Source organism: Cryptomeria japonica, chromosome 7 (genome assembly GCF_030272615.1).
Source record: "Cryptomeria japonica chromosome 7, Sugi_1.0, whole genome shotgun sequence".
In the NCBI taxonomy this organism is placed as follows: Eukaryota; Viridiplantae; Streptophyta; class Pinopsida; order Cupressales; family Cupressaceae; genus Cryptomeria; species Cryptomeria japonica.
The window spans coordinates 277,943,374-277,953,636 of record NC_081411.1 but is presented as its reverse complement, the minus strand read 5'-3'; the positions used below and the strand labels follow the sequence as shown (position 1 = coordinate 277,953,636).

At 29.7% G+C, this 10,263-nt stretch overlaps 1 protein-coding gene across 3 annotated transcripts in view; it reads left to right on the top strand.

The window, feature by feature from the left end:
* The first annotated feature begins 10,049 nt into the window (after positions 1-10,049).
* The window catches only part of LOC131027070 (U4/U6 small nuclear ribonucleoprotein PRP4-like protein), an 88,758-nt gene continuing 88,544 nt past the window's right edge, over positions 10,050-10,263 (top strand). The window contains exon 1 of one of the 3 annotated variants that reach the window (XM_057957040.2): positions 10,050-10,071. The gene's annotated coding sequence lies outside the window, so the exon portion shown is untranslated. Of the gene's footprint in view, positions 10,072-10,099; positions 10,241-10,263 lie in introns of those variants that run through there. The other 2 variants (XM_057957038.2, XM_057957039.2) reach the window with 2 other exon arrangements.

Genomic DNA, 10,263 nt, shown 5'->3' with positions numbered 1-10,263 from the left:
AATTAGGAGGGGGTTAGAAGAATCTAGAAGGGGATTAGATTTTGCAAGTGGATTTGGTGGGTGAGGGAAAATAGGATTTTATTAAAATAAAAATTCATTTATTTCAATAAATGTGTGCAAGTTGCATTTGTAGGAAAATGCAAGTGGGGGGGGATAATGATTTAAATAAATGTTTTATTTAATTTATTTAAAAGAGGAAAAGAGGATTTTAATTAAATAAATAGATTTTATTTATTTAATTGATTTGAATTTGATTTAATGAATTAATTAAAATAAATTGAATAATTTATTTAATTAATAGAAGAATGTTTGGGGATGAATTAATTAAATATTAATTTAATTAATTGATGGCTAGTGGATTTTTAATCAAATAAATAGCGAATATTTATTTAATTAAGCTGGACAGATTTGTGTGACTACAGAAGCTATTGGCAATGTGAATGTCCCTAATGAGAAATTACATTATGTTCTTTATGTTCCTGAATTAAAATCAAATTTGCTTTCAATTCCTAAATTTTGTCAAGATTATAAGATTAACTTTTATAAGGGGATGTGTTATATCATTGATCCAAAAACTAATCATGTTATTGCTACTGCTAAAATGGACACTGATAACTTATTCTAGTTCTATGAATTTGCTCCTACAAAGTATTCCTTTCTTACTATTGTTGATTTTACTATATGGCATGAAAGACTTGGCCATCTCAATTCTGATTATATTTCATTTATGCAAAAAGAAAATATGGTGGATGGATTGCCTACTATTATTCCTTCTCAAATTGTTTGCAATGGTTGCATGAGTGGTAAGATCCATAGGGAACCTTTTCCTCATGGTCAATCTTGGAGGGTATATACTATATTGCATCTTGTTCATAGTGATCTCTTGGGTCCCATGGAGAATCCCTCCATCCAATGTTCAAGGTATGCTCTTACCTTTGTTGATGATTTTTCAAGGAGAACATGGATATATTTCCTTCATAGTAAGGATCAAGTGCTTGATGTGTTTATTGAATGTCATATGTTTGTAGAAAGACAATCTGGTTCTAAAATTAAGATTCTCCATACTGACAATGGGAGAGAATATGTCAATAATGCATTTAATGCTTATTTGAAATCTTTTGGAATTAAACACAAGCTTACCATTCCTTATACACCATAACAAAATGGTGTGGCAGAACGGAAGCATAGGACCATTGTTGAAATGGCTAGATGTTTATTGCATGCAAAAAATATGGATTACAAGTTTTGGGCTGAAGCTATGGCTTGTGCAGCTTATTTAATTAATAGAACACCTACCAAAGCCTTAAAAGATAAAACTCTTGAAGAAGCTTGGTTTGGTAGAAAGCCCAATTTGCAGAATTTAATAATTTTTGGTTCCACGGCTTATGTTCACAAACCTAAGGAGAAAAGACAAAAATTAGATGTTAAATCTTCTCTTTTTATTTTTGTTGGTTATGATGAAAATACTAAAGGTTATAGAGTTTACAATCCTATTACTAACAAGGTAAAAGTTGCAAGAGATGTTTATTGCAGAAAAAGGCATTCATGATTGTTCTAAAGTGGAGGATGATGAACTTGTTCAAAGCAAAGTTGTGCTTGTGGAGGACCAACCTCCTTCTCTTAACCCTACTCCTAATGCATCTCTTTCTATTCCTTCTAGTGATAGTGATGATGATAATAATAACTCTACTCCTCATGACTCTTCTTCGAGTGATGAATCCATTACTTCTAAAAGAAGACCTAAAAGGTTTAAATCTTTGATTCAAGATAGTGATGAATACTTAGCTAGAATGGATAGACTTCAATCTAGAAGAGTTAATTATTGTAATTATGTTTTAATGTCTACTATTATGAATTCTAATGATCCTAAAACATTTGATCAAGCTAAAAATCAACCACATTGGCAAAAAGCAATGAACGAAGAATATAATACTTTAATTTCTAACCAAACTTGGGATTTAGTTCCCTTGTCTCATGGTAAAAATCTTGTTTCTTGCAAGTGGCTTTATAAAACTAAATTGAATGCTAATAATCAAGTTGGTAAATTTAAAGCTAGATTAGTTGCTAGAGGTTTTTCTCAAATTGAAGGCTTAGATTATACTGAAACTTTTGCTCCTATTGCTAAAATGCCTACAGTTAAACTTATGCTTGCTTTAGCTTCTAGAATGAATTGGCCTATTCACCAAATGGATGTCAAAAGTGTTTTTCTTAATGGTGATTTACATGAGGAAATTTATATGTCTCAACCTCCTAGTTTTATTAAAGAAGGTAATGAACACTTAGTTTGTAAGTTAAGGAAATCAATTTATGGTTTGAAGCAATCTCCTAGGGAATGGTATTCTAAGATTAATGCATTCTTTCTTTCTCAAGGTTTCATTAGAAGTGAAAATGATCCAAATTTGTATATTAAACATAGTGAAGATGACATTGTGATTATTATTTTATATGTAGATGATTTGAATATTACCTCAAGTTCCAATACTTTGATTTCTGATATTAAGTAAATCAACTTATTAAAAAAATTCAAATAACTGATTTAGGTCTTTTACATTATTTCTTAGGAATTCAAATTTGGCAAACCTCTAAAGGAATTTTCTTATCTCAAAGTAAATATGCTCAATATCTCATAGATAAGTTTAAAATGAATGATGCTAGCCATGTTTCAATTCCTATTGAATTAGGCACTAAGTTAATGATTGATATGCAAACTCCACTTGTTGATCCTACTTTGTATAGACAATTAGTTGGAAGTTTGAATTATTTAACTCTTACTAGGCCAAATATTGCTTATAGTGTTGGTTTGGTTTCAAGATTCATGTCTAAACCTCAACAAACACACTTTAAAGTTGCTAACAGAATTTTAAGATATATTAAAGGAACTATTAATGGAGGTTTGTTTTATGATGCAAATTCTGATTTTACTTTAAAATGTTTTATTGATTTTGATCTGGGTGGAGATCCCAATGATGGGAAATCTACTTGTGGTTATTATTTTTTTGTTGGTTCAAGAGCAATTTCTTGGAATAGTAAAAAGCAACAATCTACCTCTCTTGGATCCACTGAAGCTGAGTACAAAGGATGCACTGATGCTTCCAAAGAAGCCTTGTGGCTTAGAAGACTACTTGAAGATTTGGGTCTACCTCAACACAAAACAACTCCATTGTATTGTGACAACCAAAGTGCCATTGTCTTGGCTAAAAATCCAGTTTTCCATGCACAGACAAAACACATTGCTCTCCAACACCACTTTATTAGAGAACTAATTGAAGACAAGCAAGTTTCACTCCTTTATTGCAAGAGGGAAGACCAAGTTGCAAATATTTTGACCAGGCCACTTTGTAAAGAAAAGTTCCAATTTCATTGTAAAAATCTTGGATTGCAACCCATTGAAGGGTTTGATGTAAACTCCCCAAGTAAAGCTTATGGGGGGTGTTAGAATATTTAATCTTTATTGGACTTAGGTTTATTTGTATTTAGTTTAGGATATTCCTTTGGAATCCCTGCATGTAATTTGTCCTCTAGTGCATGTGTGAGGACAAGTCATTTCTTTTATTTTCCTTTATTAAAGAATATTATATTTCCTCCTTAAGAGGATGTAGACACATCACACACACATTCTATGAATGGTGGTATTCATATATTTGGGAGTTACTTTGTAACTCCTCTCCTCATCTCTAATTAAGAGATGTCTCCTCTCTCATTTCTTCTTAATGACAATATTGTAAAGAGCTTCTTGTTCCCTCTCTCTCTCTCTCTCTCTCTCTCACACACACACACACACACACACACACACACACACACACACACACATTTTAGGCATTGCCTCATTCATAATAACACAAGGGGGTTTTGTTTGCTTTTCCCCTTTCAAAAGTTCTTTTGCCTCCTCCTTCTCATTTGGGTGATTGCTCCAAGGTTTCTACATTTCTCTTGGTAACATTTATTTCATCAATAAACTTACATGGATTTTGTTTTTCTTTCCTTGCTCTTGTATTTTCTTTCAGTTTGTGTATTGCTTGATTTTATGGAAATTTCATACATATTAAGAAATATACCTTATACACATTTCTAGAACATTGGCTAGTATTGACATTATGGGTTAAATTGATCAAATTTGCTTGTTTTAGCTTACAAATTGCAAGTACCTATGGTAAATATGATGTTTTATCAAGTGAATGAGTGACAATTAAAGCAAACCTATCATGTTCTCAAGTGAATGCATGAGTTATAAAACTTCTTTCAATTTTAGTCCATTTAGTCAAACTTCTTAGCATTTTAGTACTAATCCACTAAATTGGCTTACTTGTGACCACACTAACAATCTTCATGCAATTGAAGTTACTAGAATATTGATGGATTAGAAACTTCTAATAGTATCTCTTGTAGGTTTGTTTCCAAATGCATTTATTTTCTCACTAATTAGGCACGTTTCATTTTTTTAAAAGTGTCAATCAATATTTTTCCATGTTTGGGGTCCTTTGTTGATGAGCTTGGGTAATAGAAATTGTGGATTGAACTAAGTATTTTTTTGTTAGCCTATAACTAGTTATGCAGATGCTCTCTCCCTATACTTCTTGCAAGCCTAGACATAAAAACAATGCCTAGTGTTTCCTTCCCTTTAAGAGGCATGCTTGGGAACTGAATTAGAGTGAAAAGGGGAATACAATTTTGAACTCCAATAGGTGCCTTGTGTAATAAATGAAACTCCACCATATTTTAGGTCCTCATCTACCTCTCATCCATAACTATAATCCATCCACTCATTCATATCATTATCATCAACCCCTCCATCCATAACATTTCATCCCTTATTTTACATTTGGGGTAGGTGATTACCTCCCATTTTCAAATAAGTCTTGAAATGTGACACTTGGCTCACTTAGCAATTTCCATAATTATAAACGATTTTCATGCATTTCTTCACTATCCCATGAACACACTTTCATTCTCATCCCATTAATAATATTTTATGTCCCATAAACTTTATTCTATTTTTCAATATATAAAGCTCACATAGCAACATTTATTGTGCATTACACACTATACACTTGAATTTGAATTTTTTTGGTTTATTGTCGAAACAAGACCTAAACATCAACCTTTATAATACATAGTTGTGACATCATTTTCTAATTGTCCAACTTTCATATTCCACCTATCATTTACCTTTATGGGATGCAACCTTCCCCACATTAGCAATAATAATCATTTATTTATCTGCTTAGCACCTTGGTAAGAGGTTATATTTTTGTATGTTAGTTGACTTTGCATTATTTACTTCTTTGTTTTATCTTTGATTTATCATTAATATTTGATATTTTATTTACCTTTGACCTTTGATTTATCTTGTTCATCCTTTGATTCATCTTTTTGATCTTCTGATACATCTTTTTGACCCATACCGTGCCTACTTGCAATCGTCGTGATCATTATATATCATGTAGTCTTCTAAGCCCCACTCATGCTTTAAATAGTATAAATTGGGGCAATGGTTTATTTTTTTTATGCATCATGTATCTTTGATGTTTTCTCATAAGACACACCAAGGATAATCATCTTAATATGTGATCAAAACTCCTCTACATGTTTGATGATTATCTCCACACATACCAAACAAGGACATTGCATGTCTTGAGAGTTTTGAGGCATCCTATTGTTTACTATTGGCATGAGTGTCAACCCACACACTGAATAAATTGTCACCATGGTCTTCTATAGCTTGGTAGATAACATGCATTGCTATATCCAAATAAGGCTACTCTCCATATGCTACCCTAATATAGCATTTCAAATAAATATTTATCCTTTTTCTAATCATCCATTGTCTTTATTTCTTCTAATCATTCTCTTCTTTGATTTTATTGCATATGTCTTTTCATCATTCATCATTATATAACTCACTCATGCCACTTTTTGCATGATTTATCTCCAAAGGGGCATCATCATCTCATAATTTTCTCCACATGATTGGGGCATTTCATTGTTTTTTTAATATCTAATCCATTTCTTCTTTAATTTTTTCTTCCAACATGACTAGGGAATATCATCTTCTTTATTCATCACTTTCTTCATATCTCATTCATTTATTTATAATCATTTTTCATTTCCTTGAAACAATTATACTCTGAACACTGTCTCAAAGAAAGAAAAATGTAAAAATCTAAATAATGTTGTCTTCACCTTCATCATTCTATCCTAGCCAATCAAGTATTCATTATCATTTAATCAATCACCTCATCACCTAAATCATCACCTTATTACCTATGACCTCTTATCGTCTATTTATCACCTATGACTTTACTGCCCATTTATCACCCAGGACTCCTAATGCCTAACCATTTAATTAAATAAGTTTTAATCATTTAATAATATCAGACTAACATTATCCATTATTTGTTTATATAATTATTTGATAATTATCTATTTATTTTATCCATACTTTATTCATTAACAACATAATTTAATATTAATTTCCACCTCACGTGCACCAATAATCCAATTAATTAATTATTAAATTATCAAATTCCACCTCACCTAGTTGACTACCCTGTCTAACTAGTTTATAGAGAATTACTCCCAATTCCACTCAACAATTAAATCCACTTCACTCATTCATGCAATCAAATAAGTATTCCATGTAAATAGTCAACTCCCCTTGATTATTTCATGCACTTAGTTATCTCCTCCCTATATGAAGTTAAATCATCAATCAAGTTAGTTATCTCCCCAATCAAATTGAGTTAATATATAATAATCATTTTAACTAAAATTTGAAATAATTCTCAACTCTCCCATGCTTGACACATCTCATTATTAGTTACCTTAATCATGGATCATATGTGAAATTCACATTGAATCCTATCCATTTATTTGATACTCTTGAAAATATATAAATCAAACATATTTCTCATTATTTCATAAGCATCCAAATGTACAAAAAACAATGTTAGTTTAGTATCGAGAGAATGTTAAGATTATGTTGATGACTTGAGTGCCCATATTTCAAAATGAGCAAAGCTTCACATTGTGTTTAATCAAAGGTTTTCAAGATAGATCTTTGAGTGTTAATTGATTTGATATTTTCATTTATTTATTTTGCATGCATTTATATACACTTGGATATCCATACACTTGATAATTTGCTATACTTGAACTATTAAATCAACATAAGAATTTGACTAAGGTAGATCTTAGAAACAATGATAGGGCACCCCTTTTCCCATAATACTTATTATAATTTTTAGAGAAATGTCAGGCAAATTAGACACCATCATTTGCATTAAGTCACCAATGTCAAGTTAGGAGGTCACAATGTCCTAGAGTTCACCATTTCCCCTAGAAGGTCATCGTTGCATTTTGGAGGTCACTAGCATGAGAAGCAAGAAATGACCATGCATTTATTTCCCAAAAAGGATCTACACACTTCTTAGACCTCCTTTAACCAATTTCCCAGTCTTAGCAACCTCCTAAACAAAGTTATGTTGACATTTGGACACTATCCTCTACATCATATCAATAGTGAGGTCATCAACACCCCAGATGTTAACATTGCCCCCCTAAGGTCACCATCACATTCTAGAGGCCACTAATGTAAGAAACATGACACAACCATTTGCTAATTTTCTTACAAAGGCTCAACACACTTTCAAGACCTCCTCTGACTATATTTTAGTCTCTAACATCTTTAAGATCCATATTAGAACTAGAATAAACATCTGGAATCATTTTAGCAATTGTTTGGTATAGTTTAGTAACATATTGATATTGAGAACATGAAAATTTGATCTCTTTTAGCTTAGTGCCAAAGACTAAAGGGTATCTATTTTGCCAAAGTCATTAGGATCATGATCCCATCTTCATCCCTTTAAAACATCACATGCCTTTACATTTAACTAGACTCGATCCTTTTGTGAGCCATTTTGTGAACTAGGGAAAAAAACCTACTAGTCGACCACCCTAACTTTGCACACCCTAAGATCCTAAATGACATGTTGGATTTTAATGATATTTTATAGGTTTCTTCATATGTGACTAAAGAGTTGAAAGCTATTATTTTAGCTTCTGGGTAATTATGACAAACGCACGAGGATTCATTATGTACACAAAGGTAAAAAAATAGTCATTTAAAAGTGACTCTCAATACCTATTCATAGATGCCCCAATAACTATGTGCTAAAACCACCAATTTTGTTTGCACTACTCTAATATATATTCCTCTTATAAATGTTTCAACAAATACTTATGCACAAATGCCTCAATAATCATGAGGTGTTTTCACCAAAAAAGTTACACGAGTCCCCTAATTAAATATTCAATTTTAAACCACACATGCACAAGTGAACAATTATTAGTACATATAAAATATTTTAATGAGATTTTTAATTATCATGTATTGGTTATTTACTAAGATAGTAATAGTGTATTATATGTGTAAGAAATAAACCATTATCGATTCATGAGCAACTGATCCTTTCCCCTATTCAACTTCACTAATAACCTCCTCACAGTTTATCAATTAAAACAACACACTAAATCAAACTCTACTCTGTAACAATGAAAGTAAATCTAATCTCTAAATTAAAATTTGTCACCTTGAAACTTTTGTGAGCTAAAATACATGAACAAGAACAATGACGACTACTATGAAAGATTTTTGCCCTTTCCCTTTAAAGTACCATTTTTTAATAAAGGAATGGATAAATTTGTTATGAAGCACCTTATTAGAAGATTTGTAAATCAATTTGGAATGACATATATATCACATATACTAGATCAACTCAAGATTTTAGGTTTCCATATCGATGCAATTATAATTGTCTATACTCCTCATAAGACAATTTTTTATATTTAATAATTAAATTAAAAATTAAAATATAATAAATATAATGATGTATTTTGTTAATGATATCAATTTTCCATAATCCATAGTAAATTAATATAATGCTTTTGAATTTGATTGTTCTAGAAAGTTTTTATCATCAACGTTTTGGATCACACTCTCACTAATCATTACAATGCAAGAATTCAAAAAGATAAAATGATTATTATATTCTAATTTAAGCATAGAATATAACAAGTGCCACATAATGGCGAGTACTTGCCTTGTTAATTTGTAGTTGAAATAGTAATTTATTAATTGTCACTAATATATTGTTTAATTTAATTTAATTTATTTTATATTGTTTATCTTTATGACAATTGTGTTGTCTTAAATGTATAATTATAAAATATTTCATGAATAACATATTAATAACTATTAACTATATTTTAATTATGAGATATGAAGGTTTTATTGAGTTATAACTCTCATTAATATTTTTTTTATAGTTTAACATCTTTTATTATTTATTTTAAAGAAAAATATATATGAAGACATTTTTTATAATAATTTTAAACTAAAAAAAATCTTTTTAATTTTAATAATTTAATTATTATTTTTCTTTATTTTTTAATGTGATGAAGAGATGAATATAAATAATGTTATATATTAACAATAAGATGATAGGGAAAAATCTAGAATGATAAAGAAAGCCTTACAACATTTGATTACTAATCATTCATTCATTGGATAAATATTTAAAAAAAAATAATACTCTTCACAACCCAATATATTTTTTTTTAAAGTTAATTGACTTAAAATTATTTTTATTAAATATATATTTTAAATAAAAAGTATATTATTTATTAAAACATATGAAACTTAAGTGCAAATGTAAAAATACTAAAAATATCATTAGTTAAAGAGTTTGTCTTCCTATTATTTTGTGTATAACAATTCAATTGCATTTGGCCAATTAGTGTGGAGAAAAATATATTTTAGAATTTATAAAGTTAAAAAATATACATCTATATTTTATGAGAACAAAATATATTTTAAAAATAGAATAATAGTTGATTATAATTGATTAAAATCAGTTTTTTTAATAACTATTTAAGTCTTAGAAAAATAAAATCATTACAATAATATTACCTAACGACAAGTACTAATAATCATTTTCATTATACATTATCCAAATAAATTTAAGAGTGTCCCTATGAAATCTTGTTCGAGTCTAAACAAATATTTCATAGGTAATTCTTTTCCTATTTTATCCAGACTTTCCTTCTGGGTTTGAATGTTTTTATTCACCTTTTCTGTTTTCTTCATCATATTGTATGAATTAAATAGTTGAAGAGTGTTACAAAACCTAACTAAGCATTATATGCTTCTGTTGCTTCTACGGTCTAGAAAACAAAAACGGTCCGTAAACATCTATATGTTTG